Source organism: Ranitomeya variabilis, chromosome 2 (assembly GCF_051348905.1).
Source record: "Ranitomeya variabilis isolate aRanVar5 chromosome 2, aRanVar5.hap1, whole genome shotgun sequence".
In the NCBI taxonomy this organism is placed as follows: Eukaryota; Metazoa; Chordata; class Amphibia; order Anura; family Dendrobatidae; genus Ranitomeya; species Ranitomeya variabilis.
Window position 1 is genome coordinate 1036708195 of NC_135233.1, and position 21905 is coordinate 1036730099.

Genomic DNA, 21905 nt, shown 5'->3' on the forward strand with positions numbered 1-21905 from the left:
ATCTACAACCATCAGCTACCCCATCAATAGCATCTGCTACTTCTTCCTCCTCCTCTGTAACCATGCCAACTATTGGGACGCAGGTCTTTGAACACGAAACCAGTCATGCTGACTGAGAGCACGCCGTCAGCTGTAACGGATGCAGACATGACTGCTGTTTTAGACCCATCTCAGAGAACGAGCACACCACAACTTTTGCAATCCAGCGTAACATCTCCACCTACACCTCTCTCACGGTCCAGCAGTTTGTCCGGTTCACCACACTCTGCCCTCTCTCACCACTGAAGCCAGCCCATGGTTCTGCAGTTGTGGTCACGTAAAAGATTGTTTCCTCCTATTCATGACAAAAGCTAAGAAGTTGAACTCCACCATCTTCAATTTGTTGGCCGTGGAAATGCTGCCTTTCTGCCTGGTAGATACAGACTGTTTCCAAAAGCAGATGGCCGTTGCAGTCCCCCAGTACCAATTGCCCAGTCGCCATTACTTTTCTAAGAAAGCTGTGCCTGCACTACACCAGCATGTCGTCGCAGAGAACATCACCCATTGCTTGACTAAATCTATGCATCTATGTCTGACAGGATGCATTTCACCACAGACACTTAGACGAGTAAGCATGGCCAAGGGCGTTACATCTCACTGACTGGGCACTGTGTGACTCTGGTGGCTGTGGGGGCAGGAGCTGCTCCTCAAGTATTGGAATCCCCAAGGCTTGCAGGACAAACCTCTTAATTTAACACTTCCTCCACTGGTTCTGCCTCCTCCTCTATCTCCTCTAGGGCCTCAACCTGAGCCCTCAAACTCTGCCTTAATGAGACATGCATTCCAAAAGTGCAGAGCGAATCCTCACCACCTCCGTACTGCCTAGCCAGGGCTCATTGCAATCAGGCAGTGTTAAAATTGATATGCCTTGGAGATTGAAGTCATACAGCTGAAGAGTGGTGGACAGCTCTCCAGGCTGAGTTTGATCAATGGCTGTCTTGGCTGAACCTGCACCCAGAGAAGGCCGTGTCTGATAATGGTGCAAACCTGGTGGTGGCCCTATGGCAACGCAAGCTCACACACATGCCTTGCATGGCTCTTGTCCTCAACCTGCTGGTATAGCGTTTTATCTGCCACTTTCTTGGCCTAGGTGAGCTGCTCCAGAAAGCACATAAGCTGTGTGGTCATTAGTGTTGAGCATTCCGATACCGCAAGTATCGGGTATCGGCCGATATTTGCGGTATCGGAATTCCGATACCGACTTCCGATATTTTTACGATATCGGGACTCGGGATCGGAATGCATATTCATGTGTAAAATAAAGAATAAAAATTAAAAATAGGGATATACTCACCCTCTGACGCGCCCTGGTGGTAACCGATGCAACCGGCAGCCTCCGTTCCTAAGAATGAGCGAGTGAAGGACCTACGATGACGTCGCGGTCTTGTGATTGGTCGCGTGAGCGGTCACATGAGCGGTCACGCGACCAATCACAAGCCGCCACGTCATCGAAGGGCCTTCACTCGCTCATTCTTAGGAACGGAGGCTGCCGGTTGCAGCGGTTACCACCAGGGCGCGTCAGAGGGTGAGTATATCCCTATTTTTTATTTTTATTCTTTATTTTACACATAAATATGGATCCCAGGGCCTGAAGGAGAGTTTCCTCTCCTTCAGACCCTGGGAACCATCCAGGATCACTTCCGATATTTGTGTCCCATTGACTTGTATTGGTATCGGGTATCGGTATCGGCGATATCCGATATTTTTCGGATATCGGCCGATACAATCCGATACCGATACTTTCAAATATCGGAAGGTATCGCTCAACACTAGTGGTCATTTCTGCCATTTGCACCCCTGAGGTTATCGACTTGCATCGATACAGAGGTCTTTGTCCATGTCAGTTAACAGGTTGATATGCGATGTGCCGACACAGTGGAATTCACTCTGCACATGTTGCAGCAACTGTTGCAGCAACTGTAGCAGCAGTAACGAGCACAGTGGCGCAGTGGATAGCACAGCAGCCTTGCAGCACTGGAGTCCTGGGTTCAAACCCCACTAAGGACAACATCTGCAAAGAGTATGTATGTTCTCTCCGTGTTTGCGTGGGTTTCCTCTGGGCTCTCCGGTTTCCTCCCACATTCCAAAGACATAATGATAGGGAATTTAGATTGTGAGCCCCAACAGGGACAGCGATGATAATGTGTGCAAAACTGTAAAGCGCTACGGAATATGTTAGCGCTATATAAAAAATAAAGATTATTATTATTATAATGCAGTACAAGTACCATATAGCCTGGGCCAACGCAGTATGGACGTGGCACATATCACGTTCATGAAGTGGGTATAGATTAAGGACCTCTGCACCCTTATGCACAGTTTCGAAATGGCTACTAAGATGGTTAGCGCTGATGACGCCGTCATCAAAATCAACATTCCAGTCATCGCCTGTGGGGGGAGATGGTGGTCCAGAAGAGGAGGAGGCAAAGGAGAATGCAGAAGGGTTAAAATTGTGTCTAAGTTCCAGCCTGTGGTCACACAAGCGGATGCCAAGGGAGGGTGGATTACTGCCATCAAGGGGGGCTGGTGATAACAGACAAACTGTTATCGAAGGTGCAAGATCCGCGGAATAAATGGAGGAGGAAGAGGTGATGTACCAGCAACAGTCAGATGAAGAGGATAATCTTCCCCTCTCTGTTGTTCTTAGTTGGTGGGAGGGGACGGAGGAAATAAGCATTATTGTTACCAAGCCACCAACACAGCATGAGCTTGGGCCTCATGGTAGAGCACAACATATGAGTGCCTTCTTGCTGCACTATCTGCAAGATGATCCCTGTATAGTTATGATTAGGAGTACTCCTGACTATTGGGTTGTCACTCTGTTAGATGCACGTTAATGCTGGAGTATCTAAACAAGCTTTTACACAACCTTAAGAGAGCTTTTCCCCAAGACAGCAGTGAAGCACACAGTTTGCATCGCAGCTCTAGACATCCAACCTCCAGCACGTCAATTCTTCAACGCCAAAACAATAGCAGCAGCAGCAGTGTAAATGGAAGAAGCAATTTCTGTGAGTCTTTTGACACTTTTTTTTAGACCAATTCGTGCACCAGCACAACAGCCAAGTCTTACAAGTGGTGAACGAATGGAGAAGATGGTGCAGGAGTATCTAGAACTGAATATGAATACCATCAGGGAGGGTTTGGACCCTTTCACCATTTGGTCTTCCAAAATGGATGAGTGGCCTTAGCTTACCTCACACGCCTTGGAGGTTTTATCATGCCCAGCAGCCAGCCTTCTCTCAGAACGCATCTCCAGCACTGCTGGAGATGTTCTGATGGATAAGCGCAGCTGGCTGTCCCCTGAAAGTGTAGACCACCTAACTTTCATCAAGATGAACAAGTCATGGATCTCCAAGGAACTTTGCACCCTAATTGCAGACTGTACAGACTAGGTGATATTGCAATTTTTAGTGTGATACATTAATGTGATGTAACTGCACTCTGTGATACCTTTAGTGTGGCTTCTGTGCCTGATGTGGCTGCTGTTGCTGCTGATGTTAACACAAATTTGTGGAAATGTGAACAGTCATAGTTTATCTACTTGGTTAGCTGTAGTGGAAGACGTGTCAGTCCCAGTTATACTATTGCTATTCTAGTAACATTTAGTCCACTTTGGTGGTGTCAGGCCCTCATTTTTTAAAATGTGAAAACTCCAGCTTAGATTTATGCCACTTCTGTGGTGTAAGGCTCTCATTTGTTTAAATGATAACACTCATTTTTAGGTGTCCAGCTGCTTGATTGGGCATAGTGGAAGACCTGTCGGTCCTTATACTATTTCTACTGTGGTAAAACTGATGCCACTTTGGTGGTGTCTGACAATAATTTTTGGAAATGTGAACACTCCTGGTTGGGTGTCCATCTGCTGGATTGGGTGTAATGGAAGTCCTGTCGGTCCCTATTATACTATCTATACTGTGCTGAAATTGATGCCACTTTGGTGGTGTTTGCCAATAATTTTTGGAAATGTGAACACTTCTGGTTGGGTGTTCATCTGCTGGATTGGGCATAGTGGAAAACCTGTTGGTCCCTATTATACTATTTCTACTGTGGTAAAATTGATTCCACTTTGGTGGTATCTGCCAATAATTTTTGGAAATGTGAACACTCCTAGTTGGGTGTCCATCTGCTTGATTGGGTGTAATGGAAGTCCTGTCGGTCCCTATTATACTATCTATACTGTGGTGAAATTGATGCCACTTTGGTGGTGTTTGCCAATAATTTTTGGAAATGTGAACACTCCTGGTTGGGTGTTCATCTGCTGGATTGGGCATAGTAGAAAACCTGTTGGTCCCTGTTATACTATTTCTACTGTGGTAAAATTGATTCCGCTTTGGTGGTGTCTGACAATAATTTTTGAAAATGTGTAGAGTCCTGGTTGGGTCTCCTTCATGTGTTTTGCCTGTAGCAGTAGGCCTCCAAAACCATCAGGCCTCCACTTCCTTGTACTCAACTACCCAAGTTACTATCCTTAAATTTTTCTGACAATGGTAGTCTATAAAACTGATATTTGTGCCACCTGAGTGTGGCTCAGCATGAAAGCAGATAGAGGTGTTGAACATGGTATCAGGGCTCCCAGCACAAAAGGCCTACACCGATCCCTCACACACCTCATCTTACTGTGAAGTTCAATTGAAAGCTGTAAATGCTGTCCCAGACCCCAATACCTCATGCCTGGTTGATTGCTGCCATGCCATGCCTCAATTTGTACTGTGGGTGGATTGAGGCCACTTTCCTGGTGTCTGTTCCTCATTTGATGTGTTTTGGTAGGATTTGGGGCTGTTATAAGATGTTGTGCATGTGTTTGTTTTTGCCTCCCATTGACATGAATGGCATTTGGTTATGTTAATATTGCAAATTTGGCAGTCATAATCCGAACCGAACATTGAAACATTCGCTCATTTCTACTCCTGAATGTTGGGGGTCTGACTGCTGAGACTCCCAAAGATCATAAGAACAGTGCTCTGAAGAGCCTGCTCTGAATGGAGCAGAAACCGAGTATGTGCATTTCCACTTCATTCATTCTCAATGAGAGTGCTGGAGTGCTAGACTACCTTGAGCCATCCCATTAAGAATGAAAGGAGCGGTGGTGGGCATGCTCAGCCAATGCTCAGATACTGAGCTGTCGGAACTATGTTTTTTTTCAATCTGTGGGGGTTCCAGTGATATGTCCTCCAGTAATCGGGAAGTTATCTCCTTTCCCGTGGATAGATCAAGTCAGTGTAATCCATCTTTAGGAGCAGAGATGCTGCGACTGATTGCAGGAAGCGGAGGTGGCCTGTATCTCGCTGATGCCACTCTGCTGTCTGTTAAAATCCACACAGGCATAACACATTGGACAAAGCAGCAATAATGCATATTGGAAAATGAAGGAAAGAAAATTCCAGCACTAGACTTGAGTGAATAGATTGTGAACTAAATGATTTTGCTGTGAGTTCACTCTGAAATAAGAATTCATGAGAATTGGAATTTTAGGGGATTTAATTTGGCCAACAGCTGCCATATTGCTAGATTCTGATGGTCTGGTAGGAGTTACAAAAAGACAATAAATTATTATACTTACCTTGCCCCTCCACATTTCTGTCCCACCACTGCTGTTCCAAACCAGTCCTCCTATCAGCTCCTTTTTGGTGTTCATCTCCCTCCAGCTCTTCCAGAAGGTGCCACCTCTGACTAGTCTCAATGTGGAAATGCAGGACACAAAGGCCAGTGGTGAACGTCATACCCCATGTGATCACCTCAGGGCATTTCTTTTAAGGATTATTCCGAGAGAATATAAGTTGTTTCCCAATCCAGTAGATAGTGTATAAGTTGCTGATCCCTGGAGGACTTACCACAGGGAAGCTAAGTGCTCTCAAGAATGGAGGTTGTGAACCCTGAGAAATAGAGGTGCATATTATTAATTATGGGACTGCCAGAATTAGCCAAGTTCTGTACTTGACTGCCATAGACAATGAATGGAGTGGAAACAAGAATACTTACCTCTGCTCCATTCAGGACAGAGCTGCAGAGCCCTGGTCTCGGGGCTTCAAAGCCCTGATCTTCAGGAACAAGAGGTCGGACTCCAAGTAATCAACAGGTTGGTTAACTTGATTTCTTGGAAATAACCCTTTAAGACAGATAACATTTCTCATGTGCCACATGACATTATAGTGCCTGGCCAGCAGCAGTACCCACCAGTACATCACTAGATGGGAAGATGCAGCAGCAGGACAGGTATGGGGAGAATCGAGGAGAGGTGAGTATAAGAATTTAGTCTTTTTTCACCCCTTCCCATCAGATTCGATTCAAACTGAATTTATTTTATGTGAATCTCCCCCTCAAATTGAGCGCATCTACTTGAATTGGTTGGTTGCAGAATAAGAAGAAGACGTCCAAAAATCCGCTTGATCGACACCATCAAGAGCGACATTGGAAGGACCATTGGCGAACTGATATAAGCAACGTAGGATAGAACTTCCTGGAGAGCGATGATAGAATGATAGAGAGTTGTGCTCGACTGAGTGGATAAGATACAGAGATAGGCCAATTTTAATTTCAGGATCTTCATTTGCTCTGTCCAACACCTAAAATGCTGCTATATACAATAAAATTGTGGCAAACCCTCAGCTGCACTTAAAAATGTTCTTATTCACTGACAACAATGATCTTGGAAATGATACTGAAGTAGAATACAAAGTATAGTAGGACCGAATAAAAAATGGACGTAAAACCAGAAAAACCTCAGTGAGCCAATAGTGAGAACTTCTTCTCTCCTCCTTGCAGACGGATACCTGACTGACGTACTGTACACCGTACGGAGGACATGATTTGTTTAGGAAAAAAGAAATACAGACCTTTATTATGTTTGACAGGATGTCATCGTGTTCCTGCAGATCTGTAATTTCACACGTTGTATATCTGTGTGCGGTTACTGTACATTGTGTGCTGGGAATAGCCAGGGGGGAAACTCTGGAACACATACATACAATGCAGTGTATGTATTCACAAGGCCATTACATGAAATCGCTCCATAATGTAATGAGGGAATCAGGGTTAAACGGTGAGTGGGATGATGGTTTATATCCTTGCGCTGTATATAATTACCCTCTTGCTTGAAAGCAAACTTTTCTTTACCCCCCCAGTAGTTTTTCTACTTCCTATTTCATATCATTTAATGTCATTTTTCAGAATCAGTTTATTCGTAGGAGCAAAATGAGGTATTCAGATCCAAAGCTTTTAATTCCCTACAAAAATGGTGGCTTTTTACTCCTTGGAGATACAGCAATTTTGTGATCTTTTGCTCTCATTTTTTCCATCCTGCCTTTCAAGAGCCATAACTTTTTATTGTTTCCGTCGACTTGGCAGTGTGAAGACTTTTTTTTTGGCAGAGGAGTTGTAATTTTTAACGATATCATTAATGTACTGAAAAACTTGAAAAAAAATTATGTGGGGTAGAATTGAAAAAAAAGTAGCAATTCTGCAATTTTTTTTGTTTTGTTTTGTTTTTATGATGTATGCTGTTCAGTTTGTGGTAAAAAAAAATACTTAACTTTGTTCTATAGGTCAGTACTGTAATAGTGATGCCAAGCAAATAGTTTTTTCATGTTTTATTGTTTTAGAAAATATATAAAAAAATATATATTTTTGTCGATCTATAAAGTTGTTCTATTGGTACAATTTTGGAGTATATACAGTACAACTTTCTGATCTCTTTTTATTCCGTTATTAGGCAGTCAGGTAAAGTGATCAAAAACAGCAATTCTGCTATTTCAATAATTTTTTTGCATTCACCACAAATATTATGATAATTTATTAGTGCAGACTATTACAGAAGCAATAATTCTACGGTAAATATATTTCATTTGTATTTTTCTTTTCTTGAAATTTCAGGATAAGTCAGGAGATTTGAATTTTTATTTTTTTTGTTCTTTTATCACATTTTTTTAACTATTTTAAACTGTTTTTTTTCACATTTTGTATTCGTTTGCCTAGGGAACTTAAATTTGATTGCTTGTACAATATTAAAAAATTAATAATCTCATTGAAAGTACGAATACAGCAAATGGGAGTTTTCGGAAAGAACCTAGTTTCCATTGCTACATCAAGATTGCCGGGGGTTGGAATGGGACAAGGAACAAACTTCTCCCCTATATTCAACCTCTTAAATGCTTCTGTCAAACTTGACTGCATCATCTAATATGTTAATATGCTGCAATTAGAACTAGTTCCTATCTTAGCAGTTATACTCTGGTGCCAGAATAAAAAAAAAATTCTTGCATTCCAGCTACATATAGCGTTACCATAAAATAGACTTTTTACTAGTGTTCAGTTCACCATCATCTGACATTAGTTTTTACACCTTCTTGTATTGGTAAATAGCACTTGTTGAAGGCAATATTGCTTCCTGTGTGGCAGGACTCTTAAACTCCACCAGAGATGCCTACGTTACCCCCCACTTTCTGCTATCTTCCATCCATTAAAGATAACTGAAAGAGATTCTGCATCCTCTCATTACATGTGACACGTTGATTAGGACTCTAATGTGACAGAGATGGAATCTGTTTTTTGGCACATGTAGTGAAAGCTGCAAACTCAAACTATTTTTAGTGTTTCAGTCCCTCGGTGCCTGTGTAATGTGTGTGCTAAATAAAAAGCAATCAACATTAAGATTTCTGCAGAAATGTGGAGGAAGCCGTCACCGTCCGAAGATAGAACAAGCGCGTGTGTATCAAAAGAGAGGCGGAGGGGCTGCAAAAGTAAAGGGACACCCCACCAGTGTAAGCAATGAAACTGCTAATATATCCTAATACAGCTGCCTACACTCTTTAAGGATATGTTTGCATAGTGCCTTTTTCTGGAGGTCAAAAATGTTTTTGTTTTTTTACAGTTGTGCTCAAACATTTACATACCCCAGCACAATTTTTGCTTTCTTGGCCTTTTTTCAGAGAATATGAATGATAACACCAAAACTTTTTCTCCACTCATGGTTAGTGGTTGGGTGAAGACTAGTGTTGAGCATTCCGATACCGCAAGTATCGGGTATCGGCCGATATTTGCGGTATCGGAATTCCGATACCGAGTTCCGATATTTTTGTGATATCGGAAATCGGAATCGGAAGTTTCCAGTGTATGGTTCCCAGGGTCTGGAGGAGAGGAGACTCTCCTTCAGGCCCTGGGATCCATATTCATGTAAAAAATAAAGAATTAAAATAAAAAATATGGATATACTCACCCCTCCGGCGGCCCCTGGACCTTACCGATGTAACCGGCAGCCTCCGTTCCTAAGAATGAGGAGTTTAGGACCTGCGATGACGTCGCGGCTTGTGATTGGTCGCGTGAGCGGTCACATGAGCGGTCACGCGACCAATCACAAGCCGTGACGTCATCGAAGGTCCTAAACTCCTCATTCTTAGGAACGGAGGCTGCCGGTTACATCGGTAAGGTCCAGGGGCCGCCGGAGGGGTGAGTATATCCATATTTTTTATTTTAATTCTTTATTTTTTACATGAATATGGATCCCAGGGCCTGAAGGAGAGTTTCCTCTCCTTCAGACCCTGGGAACCATCCAGGATAGCTTCCGATACTTGTGTCCCATTGACTTGTATTGGTATCGGGTATCGGTATCGGCGATATCCGATATTTTTCGGATATCGGCCGATACTATCCGATACCGATACTTTCAAGTATCGGAAGGTATCGCTCAACACTAGTGAAGACATTTATTGTCAAACTACTGTGCTTTGTCTTTTTAAATCATAATGACAACCCAAAACATCCAAATGACCCTGATCAAAAGTTCACATACCCCATTTGTTAACATTTCTTAATACCATGTATTGCCCCCCCCCCCTAACATCAATGACAGCTTGAAGTCTTTTGTGGTAGTTGTGGATGAGGTTCTTTATTTTCTCAAATGGTAAAGCTTCCCATTCTTCTTTGCAAAAAGCCTCCAGTTCCTGTAAATTCCTGGGCTGTCTAGCATGAACTGTGCCCTTGAGATCTCACCAGAGTGGCTCAATGATATTGAGGTCAGGAGACTGAGATGGCCACTCCAGAACCTTCACTTTGTTCTGCTGTAGCCAATGACAGGTCAACTTGGCCTTGTATTTTGGATCATTGTCATGTTGGAAAGTCTAAGTACGTCCCATGGGCAGCTTCCGGGCTGAGGATTGCAAATTTGCCTCCAGTATTTGCTGATAACATGCTGCATTCATCTTTCCTTCAACTTTGACCAAGCTTCCTGTGCCTTTGTAGCTCACACATCCCCAAAACATCAGCGATCCACCTCCATGCTTTACAGTAGGAATGGTGTTCCTTTCATCATAGGCCTTGTTAACCTCTCTCCAAATGTAAAGTTTATAGTTGTGGCCAAAGAGTTCAATTATGATCTCATCAATCCAAATTACCTTGCTCCAGAAGTTTTGAGACTTGTCTCTGTGCTGTTTTGTGTATTGTAGGTGAGATACTTTGTGGCATTTGCGCTGTAATGGCTTTCTTCTGGCGACTCGACCATGCAGCCCATTTTTCTTCAAGTGCCTCCTTATTGTGCAACTTGAAACAGCCACACCGCTAATTTTCAGAGAGTCCAGTATTTCAACGGATGTTCTTTGTTGGTCTACCTGACCGTGGTTATGTTTTTACAGAGCCCCTGATTTTCCATTTGTTAATCACAGTTTGAACGCTGCTGACTGGCATTATCAATTCCTTGGATATCTTTTTGTATCCCTCTATTGTTTTATCCAGTTCAACTACCTTTTCCCGTAGATCCGTTGACAATTATTTTGCTTTCTACACAACTCACAATCCAGAAACGTCAGTGGCTGGATGAAAGATGCAAGAGTCCAGGGCCGTATTTAGAGTTTCTGCTGCCCTAGGCACTTTTAGTGCTGCCTCCCCCTTTGGTGAGTATGACACTATCGGCAGTGACTTTGGCAAGAATCGCTGATGTGAAAGTCGCCTTTTGCAGCAGATCCGGCAGTTTTTCCGCATGTGTCGCGTAACGGATCACTTACGGCAACACTGCGTTCGGCCTCAATCATTCCCTATGGGATTTGCGGCACTTGACATGATCTGGCAAATGCGGTACCATACCTCCCAACTTTTGAAGAAGGGAAGGAGGTATAAAGTTTGCGACGCGCGTAGCGCGCTGCGGCAAATTTTAGGCCACGCCTCTGACCATACCCATTTCACAACTAGTTACACCCATATCCACGTCCCAACCACAGCCATTTAGCACTGCTGATCACACTGTTTTATATACAATAATTATAAACAAAAAAATATAGCCACACAGTGCTCCATACTGTATAATGGCCACACATGATGCTCCATACTGTATAATGGCCACACATGATGCTCAATACTGTATAACGGCCACCACACATGATGCTCCATACTGTATAATGGCCACACACAGTTCTACATACTGTATAATGGCCACACAGTGCTCCATACTGTATAATGGCCACACATGATGCTCAATACTGTATAATGGCCACACATGATGCTCCATAGTGTATAATGGCCACACATGATGCTCCATACTGTATAATGGCCACACAGTGCTCCATACTGTATAACGGCCACACACAGTTCTCCATACTGTATAATGATCCCACATGATGCTCCATACTGTATAATGACCACACATGATGCTCCATACTATATAATGGCCATTGGCCACACATGATGCTCCATACTGTATAACGGCCACACATGATGCTCAATACTGTATAATGGCCACACACAGTTCTCCATACTGTATAATGATCCCACATGATGTTCAATACTGTATAATGACCCCCCCTCCTGTATGCATGGCTCATCTCCCTCCCATCCCATATACATGGCTCATATCCCCCTCCTGTATGCATGGCTCATATTCCCCTTCCTGTATGCATGGCTCATATTCCCCCTCCTGTATGCATGGCTCATATCCCCCCCCTGTATGCATGGCTCATATTCCCCTTCCTGTATGCATGGCTCATATTCCCCCTCCTGTATGCATGGCTCATATCCCCCCCCTGTATGCATGGCTCATATTCCCCCTCCTGTATGCATGGCTCATATTCCCCCCCTGTATGCATGGCTCATATTCCCCCTCCTGTATGCATGGCTCATACTCCCCCTCCTGTATGCATGGCTCATATTCCCCCCCTCCTGTATGCATGGCTCATATTCCCCCCTGAATGCATGGCTCATATTCCCCCCCTCTGAATGCTTGGCTCATATTCCCTCCTGAATGCATGGCTCATATTCCCCCCTGAATGCATGGCTCATATTCCCTCTCCTGTATGCATGGCTCATATTCCCCCCTAAATGCATGGCTCATATTCCCTCTCCTGTATGCATGGCTCATATTCCCCCCTGTATGCATGGCTCATATTCCCCCTCCTGTATGCATGGCTCATATTCCCCCCCGAATGCATGGCTCATATTCCCCCCTGAATGCATGAATATCTCTCCACCCCCCCACTCCCGCTCCTGCTCCCATCTTGCATGGCACGTCGGCTTATGTCCTCCTTCATCTCCCCATCCCCCGTCCCTCATACTCACCTGTCCCACATCGTGCGGCCGCGCCGACATCCCTCTCGCTCTGTCCCGACTCCCGGCACAGCACCTTCTTCCTGCATGAGCGGTCATGTGATACCGCTCATTAAGGTCATGAATATGTGCATATACATGATCTTAATGAGCGGTACCATGTGACTGCTCATTCAGGACGAGCTGTGTACGCCGAGACCAGGCATCGCTGGAGCAAGGTGAGTATCGTCTTCAAGGAGGGTGGGTGGGAGGCGGGAGGCGGGTGGGCGGCTGGGGGTGTGTGGGGGGCATGGGGGGGCGGGGGAGGTTGGTCGGTCAGGAGGTGAAAAAAACCTTGCTCAGGTGCTGCCCCCTGCATTGTCCCCGCCCTAGGCACGTGCCCTCCAGTGCCTAGTGGCAAATACGGCCCTGCAAGAGTCTGTCTGGATCCCAGAAACTCACTCAGCTTTTATGCCCACACACTGATTACAAGCAAACAGGGCACAGGTGAGGATGTTACCTTTAGTAGCCATTCAAACACATTTGTGTCAACTTCTGTGCATGTTATCAGGCCAAAATCACCACGGTATGTGAAGTTTTAATCGGGGTCATTTGGATGTTTTGGGTTGTCATTATGATTTAAAAAGAGAAAACACAGTAGTTTGACAATAAATGGCTTCACCCAACCACTAACCATGAGTGGAGAAAAAGTTTTGGTGTTATCATTTATATTCTCTGAGAAAAGGCCAAGAAAGAAAAAATTCTGCTGGAGTATGTAAACTTTTGAGCACAACTGTAAGTAGAAGACACTTGATGAATCACTTCTTTTTGTAAACCTGAAGTTTCTTTTTTAGTGTTTTTTTTTTGGTCATTTCCTTTCCTTCAACTTTTTTTATGGATTTTTTTGGAGGGTATCTGAAAAAGACTCAGAGTGATCATACGCTAATGTACCCTAGTGTTTCTTCGTATTTTTTATAGCATTTTCACTTTCATTTTATAGGTAAAAATGCAGCTCCAAATGTTACTTTAAAGTCCATAGTGAAATATTGCAAAGTGTTCATAATAATAATAATAATCTTTTATTTATATAGCGTCAACATATTCCGCAGCGCTTTACAGTTTAAACACATTATCATCACTGTCCCTGATGGGCTCACAATCTAGATTCCCTATCAGTATGCCTTTGGGGTGAGAGAGGAAACTGGAAAACCCGGAAGAAACCCACACAACTACTGGGAGAACATACACAAACTCCTTGCAGTTGTCCTTGGTGGCATCTGAGCCCAGGACCCCAGCGCTGCAAGGCTGTAGTGCTAACCAGTGAGTCATGCCCCCATGCACTTTGCATATTGGCTTTTGGAGTTATCTTAGTGATTCTGGCTTGGCCATAAAAAAAATTGCATGTGCAGAATGTAACTGCTTCTTAAAAAAAGAGAGAGAAAAAAATAATAATTTTGTTTGTTTTTTGTGAAGGAGGTTTGTTTACTTCAGTTTTCCTTTATATGCACCTTTTTTGGCTAAAATGTTTAATGACCGTTTCAACAAGCTTTAATATGTCACATGTTAGCGTTCAACCGTGGGGGGAAAAAAAGAAAAATGAGACAGATTTTTGACACCTTACACTGGAGTAGAGTGGTGTACTGCCAATAGCGGCAGGCCACAAGGCTGCTATGGGGCCCATCAGCCGGTGGGCCTATTGCCAGCATAGGCATCTTGCCCACCATTGCTAGTTCATCTGTATTAGCATCCTGGATGCTGATACAATTGAAAGCAATGAAGAAAGAAGGAACTTCAGCTGACACTTTCACCTCCATCATTATTCCTCCACTTCTGATGTCTAAGTGCAGCAGACGCGATAACGTGACTACATGGGGGAAAAAACAGGTGACATGAGTATTGTATTTTTGTTTAATCGATGAGTACATTGTGGTGGCCATAATACTATATAGAGGACTATGGGTAGAGCATTATAATGTATGTACTATATGGAGGACTATGGGGAGTGCATTATACTGTATGGAGGACTATGCGGAGTGCATTGTACTACATGGAGGACTATGGGGAGTGGACTTTACTACAAAGGGGACTATGGGGAGTGCACTATAATGTATGGAGGACTATGCAGAGTACATTATACTATATGGAGTACTATGGGGAGTGCATTATACTTTACGGAGGACTATGAGGAGTGTATTACACTATATGGAGAAATATGTGGAATGCATTATACTATATGAAGGACTATGGGGAGTGCATTATACTGTATGGGGGACTATGGGGGCGCATTATACTATATGAAGGACTATGGTGTGCAGTATACTACATGGAGGATTTTGGTATACAGGATACAATATGGAGGACTATGGGGCCCATCATACTATAAGGAGAGCTATATGGGGGATATTATAATATTTGGAGTGCTATGTAGGGGCATCATATTTGGATGGCTATGTGGGGCCTTTATAATGTTTGTAGGGTTATGTGGGAGACCTTTATACTTTATGGAGGGCTATGTGGGGCCTTTATACTGTATGCAAGCAATTGTACTGTGTGAAAGTTTGTGTGGGGCCCATCATACTGCAAGGAAGGCTGTATGGGAGCCATTATACTGTTTGAAGGGTTAGTAGGGGCCATTATACAGTGTGGTGAGGTGTTCCGCCATTATACTGTTTGTAGGCTCATTTTACTGCATTGATGGCTGTGTGAGGGTCACAATTTAGGGTTTATGCTGTGTTGGGATCACCATACTTTGCCAGAGGAGTTGAGGTGAGGTAGAGTAGGGTCATCATACTGTGCATGTAGAGGTTAGTGTGGAAGAGTTCACTGTGGGGGTATCACTCAGTGTTTGTGAGACACTTTTGTTGGCATCATACTTTATGGGTGCAATAAAAGAGGAATCTAGGGGCTTCAGTAGGAGGAAAATTACTTTGTAGAGGCTGCAAACAAAGTTGTGAGGTATGCTATTCTGTGACCCCACTGAATGATAATTGTTTTTGTTTGCTTGTTGTGGGATCCATAGAAAACAAGAGTTTTATTTGCTTTGCTCATATTTAAGGCTAATTCAGATGTCCATTGTTATTTCATGTACATAAGAGGTGTAGCTAGGGTTTTGGTTCAGAGAGGGGGGTGAAGCTTCTGAGTGGACCCCTAACCAGGCAACCTTGATAACATCTGGGTGACGCACCCTAATAGTGGAGGAGGACCTCAGCAGATGACTGTGCTGTTACTGAAGATAATCTCTATATAAAGACCAACATAGATATGGACAGTGGTAGATACCAGCCCTGCAGAACATATAACATATCAAAGTACAGTTATAGATGGTGACTTACCGCTGACGTTCTTTATGATGGAGTTGTTCACTTTTCCGGTCTTTTCCATCTGGCCCAGACCGACACAACTTCTTCCATCCAGGACTCGTCTGCAGAGACTACAACAAAGACACATTTCACGTCTCATATTTTCAGCATGTCACCATCTATCCCCAACCTGCACAGACTCCTCATCCTACTGGTACCCCAATGCTGCTGCCATATATGTCCCTATTACTGCACCTGCTGTATGGTCCTCTGTGCCCTCTAAATTCTAAAGCATGGAGGAGGAGGTGTGATGGTGTGGGGGTGCTTTGCTGGTGACACTGTTAGGGATTTATTCAAAATTGAAGGCATACTGAACCAGCATGGCTACCACAGCATCTTGCAGCGGCATGCTATTCCATCCGGTTTGCATTTAGTTGGACCATCATTTATTTTTCAACAGGACAATGACCACAAACACACCTCCAGGCTGTGTAAGGGCTATTTGACCAAGAAGGAGAGTGATGGGGTGCTACGCCAGATGACCTGGCCTCCACAGTCACCAGACCTGAACCCAATCGAGATGGTTTAGGGTGAGCTGGACCGCAGAGTGAAGGCAAAAGGGCCAACAAGTGCTAAGCATCTCTGGGAACTCCTTCAAGATTGTTGGACGACCATTCCCGGTGACTACCTCTTGAAGCTCATCAAGAGAACGCCAGTGTGAATGTACAATTTTCATAGTCATGAAAATACAGAAAAATCTTTAAATGAGAAGGTGTGTCCAAACTTTTGGTCTGTTCTGTATATTATGTTCGAGTCCCTGTGGCTGCATGATTTCCAGCTGTTAGACAGCCACAACACATGTGGGGATTCCCTAACAAACAGGCAATCCCTGCATGTGTTGAAGCTATTTAACAGCCGAGAATCATGCAGCCACAGGGACTCGAACATAATATATGAGAATGCCCGAGATACTCTGATAACACCCGAGCATGCTCGGATAAGACGTTATCCGAGCACATTCACTCATCAGTCATCACTAGTTCCCCATACAAAGAGAATTCCCAATATTGCTGGAAGTGTTCCAATTTTTCAGAAATAATCCAGGCAAATTTAGGACTGCCCCTGGTCAAAAAGAGTTTGGGCTTATGTAGAATTTGCCTTTCCAATCTGACAGGGACCAGACTCTAATGCCCCAATTTTGCCAACGGCAGTGTTGTTCGGTATGCTGCCTAGTCGATACACTTTGTGTGCTCGATATTTTGCCTTCCCAGTTTGTGGCAAAAATTTGAACTAGCCAAAAAAAACATGTGCGATTGAAGGGCACCCAATGATCTAGGATGAACTTTTCTGTATTATAACCTCTTGTACCCCTCATTTGCCGGCTACTACCACTGCGCCTTCCACAAATACACTCTAGCTCCCTTTTGCTGCCCTTGGACCATTAACCTATAAACTTGTCGACATGGCTTACACAAGGCCTCACTATGTTACCTTGTCAAAATCTGACACTGCCAGTACTGATTGTACAATGTTATATCACGCCACTTTAATAAGGGGAACGGTAGCACCTCGTTATACATTTATTCACAAATTTCCAGGAGGAATAACAGAAGAATGGCATAACATATGTTTTGTCTCTTTTTATCAGTATGTTAACTAAGATAAACATATCACGGGCACTGACAGAAGCTCTTTAAAGGGATCATGTAATATTATTTTGACATATTGCTAGGATATACCACGCCAGGGGTGTTCATTCCATTGGTGCTACCACACAGGGGCCTAATAGGTAAGGGGGAGCATTTCCCGTCCAAAGTAGGTAAAAATGTGCGTTATGATGACCAAGGGCCCATATATTGTTTTTGCACATGGACCCTCTTCTGTCTGTGTCCGCCATTATGATTGTGGGGATCTGACCTTAGCCACGTGTTGTTTGGGGCTATGTTGGTGTAGGACAGCAAAATCCTCCACTATTATTATAAGGCAGGCATTACGCGATATTTTACACCTGCCGATGGTGAAAAAACTGCCTACCACCCTGTCTTTATCCACTAAGGGCGCTATTTCCCTGGGGACGATAGAATAGCTGCTCATAGTGACATGCTAGCTTGATATGCTCGGCTGACGGTGCACAGACCGGGAGATTATACCGTAAACCACCACATAAAAAATGTTCTACTTCTCGTTCTAATGATGGGAAGCAGTAGTTTCGCTATGTAGTAAATGTCTCCGTGACTGCTCCTCGTCACATTTCATCACACGGGCTAATGTACCTTATGCTGCTGAGAGCGGCGGTTTGTGACAATGCCGTGTTTTGTGTTGCATGCACAATGGGTTAATTATGGCCTGTATCCCATCTCATATCTCTCTCTCTGTGCTGACGAAAAGACCAGTAGCAGCTGGCAGGAAATGGGTATGGAAGCTGACCACAGATAAACTGTAGGATGCTGAAGAGTTGCAGAAGATATAGTTTGGGACAGGAAGTCAAGCTGTCAGGCCACAGAGGTTTGCAGAATACATCTGCAGCGCTATTGAAGAATGTGGCCCGCAGATAATGGTCAGGGACACAGCTGTCAGTTTGCGATGAAGTAACTCCGAGGAAGCCTAAGGCCTTCTGTGGTAATGGTACGGATGTTGCTGTGTGATAGGATAAAGACAGGCTTGTCATAGGCGACATATTAGCACATTCAGCTCTGTCTCATCAAACCTAATCCTGGAGAAGCCAAAAAATGAGGAGGACTAGGTAGAGGATATCATCCCCTCACATCATTTTCGTCAAGAACATTGAGAAAAAAATTGCATAAAATCGAAAACTAATGGTAGATAAAGTCAAATAATTTATTTATTCATAGATAGATAAAAGCAGCAGTTTTCCAGGCAAAGGTTATCACCAAAAACCTCCCAAAATGAGGATTTGATGTGTTTTTTGATGTTGCAGATTTTCTATAGATAGTTAGAATTAGCTGCAATAGCAGACACAGCCTCAAATGAGAAGTGGCGCTGTTTGCTGAAAAATGGCATAGCATAGTTTCTCATCTAAGAAACAAATGCATCCGCAATCTGTGCGCTAAGATATGCTGTATGCAAACATTGAATATATGAATTGTTAGCTGTATTATTGCTATGTTGACTATACTTCAATTAAAATGTAGTTTTAATTTTTTACAAGTCAATAGTGTACACTGTGTGCAGAATTATTAGGCAAGTTGCATTTTGATCACATGATACTTTTTATACATGTTGTCCTACTCCAAGCTGTTCAACCTTGAGAGCCAACTACCAATTAAGTAAATCAGGTGTTGTGCATCTCTGTAATGAGGAGGGGTGTTGTCTAATGACATCAAAACCCTATATAAGGTGTGCTTAATTATTAGGCAACTTCTTTTCCTTTTGCAAAATGGGTCAGAAGAGAGATTTGACGAGCTCTGAAAAGTCCAAAATTGTGAGATGTCTTGCAGAGGGATGCAGCAGTCTTGAAATTGCCAAACTTTTGAAGCGTGATCACCGAACAATCAAGCGTTTCATGGCAAATAGCCAACAGGGTCGCAAGAAGCGTGTTGGGCAAAAAAGGCGCAAAATAACTGCCCATGAATTGAGGACAATCAAGCGTGAAGCTGCCAAGATGCCATTTACCACCAGCTTTGCCATATTTCAGAGCTGCAACGTTACTGGAGTAACAAAAAGCACAAGGTGAGCGATACTCAGGGACATGGCCAAGGTAAGGAAGGCTGAAAATCTACCACCTTTGAACAAGAAACAAGATACAACATCAAGACTGGGCCAAGAAATATCTTAAGACTGACTTTTCAAAGGTTTTATAGACTGATGAAATGAGAGTGACTCTTGATGGGCCAGATGGATGGGCCAGAGGCTGGATCAGTAAAGGGCAGAGAGCTCCACTCCGACTCAGACCCAAGCAAGGTGGAGGTGGGGGACTGGTATGGGCTGGTATCATCAAAGATGAACTTGTGGGACCTTTTCGGGTTGAGGATGGAGTGAAGCTCAACTGCTAGTTTCTGGAAGACAACTTCTTCATGCAGTGGTACAGGAAGAAGTCGGTATCGTTCAAGAAAAACATGATTTTCATGCAGGACAATGCTCCATCACATGCCTCCAACTACTCCACAGCGTGGCTGGCCAGTAAAGGTCTCAAAGAAGAAAAAATATTGACATGGCCCCCTTGTTCACCTGATCTGAACCCCATAGAGAACCTGTGGTCCCTCATAAAATGTGAGATCTACAGGGAGGGAAAACAGTCCACCTCTCGGAACAGTGTCTGGGAGGCTGTGGTGGCTGCTGCACGCAATGTTGGTCATAAACAGATCAAGCAACGGACAGAATGTGTGGATGGAAGGCTGCTGAGTGTCATCATAAAGAAAGGTGGCTATATTGGTCACTAATTTTTTGGGGTTTTGTTTTTGCATGTCATAAATGTTTATTTCTAAATTTTGTGTTATATTGGTTTACCTGGTGAAAATAAACAAGTGAGATTGGAATATATTTGGTTTTTATTAAGTTGCCTAATAATTCTGCACAGTAATAGTTACCTGCACAAACAGATATCCTCCTAAGATAGCCAAATCTAATAAAAAAAAAACCACTCCAGCTTCCAATAATGTTAAGCTTTAATATTTGAGTCTTTTGGGTTGATGGAGAACATAGTCGTTGATCAATAATAAAAATAATCCTCTAAAATACAACTTGCCTAATAATTCTGCACACAGTGTATGTGAAAGTTGGAAAGTTTCTCGTATATCTTACCAGAAAAATCTATGTTTTATTTGTCTCAATATTCTCAATTTGCAGATAAAAATCTGACTCCACTGAATACAGACTTTCTCTTTAATGAGATAGGAGAGACAGTTAGTGCTCATAAGGTTCTATGGAAAAGACGGTGGGAGGATGAGGGACGAGGTGAAAGCAGGCAGACATTCTTCTGCAAGTTCATCTGAAGTGACAGTTACACTTTAAAATGTAGAGGTTCTTATGGCACGTTTTAATCAAAATGTGTGTGCCCATCTGAAGGTGAAAAAGCAAAAGGGAAATTACACTAAGGCCTTGTGCAAACAACTGATTTTTTTTCAGATGAGTGCTGTCTGTGGTTTTCATGGATAGCATTTGTACCTATGATATTCTGTGGGGTTGTGCGCATGTCTGATTTTTCCCTCAGAGTGGCTCATAGAAATGATTGGTGACATGTTAGAGTTAGATCCGACAAATCCTACCCTATTAGACTTTTCTTCTGGGTTTCAGCCAACAAATTTAAAAGGCATGTCAGGATCCCAGGAAACAGAATAATAAAAGAGGTAGTAGTAACAGGAAAAGATTGAGGAGGTGAGCTCTTTTCTAAGAAAAGCACCAGAGTCAGTAGAGAACTTGGTGCCTGAAGAGAGAAGGAATCCGGTGGGAAGCCAGCAGCAGCCCGATGGTACAAACTCTTCCATCACATCTTGTGTGCCTACAACACCACTGCAAAAGTCATATCATACCTATAAAGCCCAGAAAGAGCAAAGTTATCCTATGGCAGTAATGGCCAATTTTCTCAGTGCGTCCAAGCTTCAAGCACCAGCCTGGCAAAGGCAGGCCCAGGAAAATAGGTCTACAGTATGTCACTGCAAGTAATGGGTGAGTGACTCTTGCCAACTAGTGTTAGTTCCCTTCATATTAGTTAAGGTCAAAGAGGAGCATGAAGAAGCTATAGCCTGTGGTGCGGCAGCTCTATAGTCTGTCCCAGGTGGAAGAGATTCCTCCACATGGACAAGACATGAGCGAGCAAACATTACAGAAAAGAGAGGATTGCCACCACAGAGGAAAGCATGGATGTTTGTTTCTGTGAGTGAAGAGTGTATACACTGAAAAGACAGAGATAAGTCACCACCTATAAAAGCAAAGCCTTTCTGCAGCAGAGAGTGTGAAGTGGATTACCACATTAAAGAAAGCCAGAGACAAGTGTCTGTGTGTGTGGAACTGTGACAGGGATAGTGAGTAGGCTGCAAGAGTGTAGAAATTGCAAGACAAAATCCATTACAGGGCACCAACTGAGGTGACCTTGCGGAAGGGCTGTGA

At 43.4% G+C, this 21905-nt stretch overlaps 1 long non-coding RNA gene across 2 annotated transcripts in view; it reads right to left on the minus strand.

Moving 5' to 3' along the window:
- LOC143810169 (uncharacterized) overlaps positions 1–15963 on the minus strand; it is a 119852-nt gene extending 103889 nt beyond the window's left edge. Inside the window, exon 1 of one of the 2 annotated variants that reach the window (XR_013222684.1) lies at positions 15873–15963. This is a non-coding gene — a long non-coding RNA (uncharacterized LOC143810169). The remainder of the gene's footprint in view (positions 1–15872) is intronic. The other variant, XR_013222683.1, reaches the window with a different exon arrangement.
- Positions 15964–21905: the final 5942 nt, after the last annotated feature.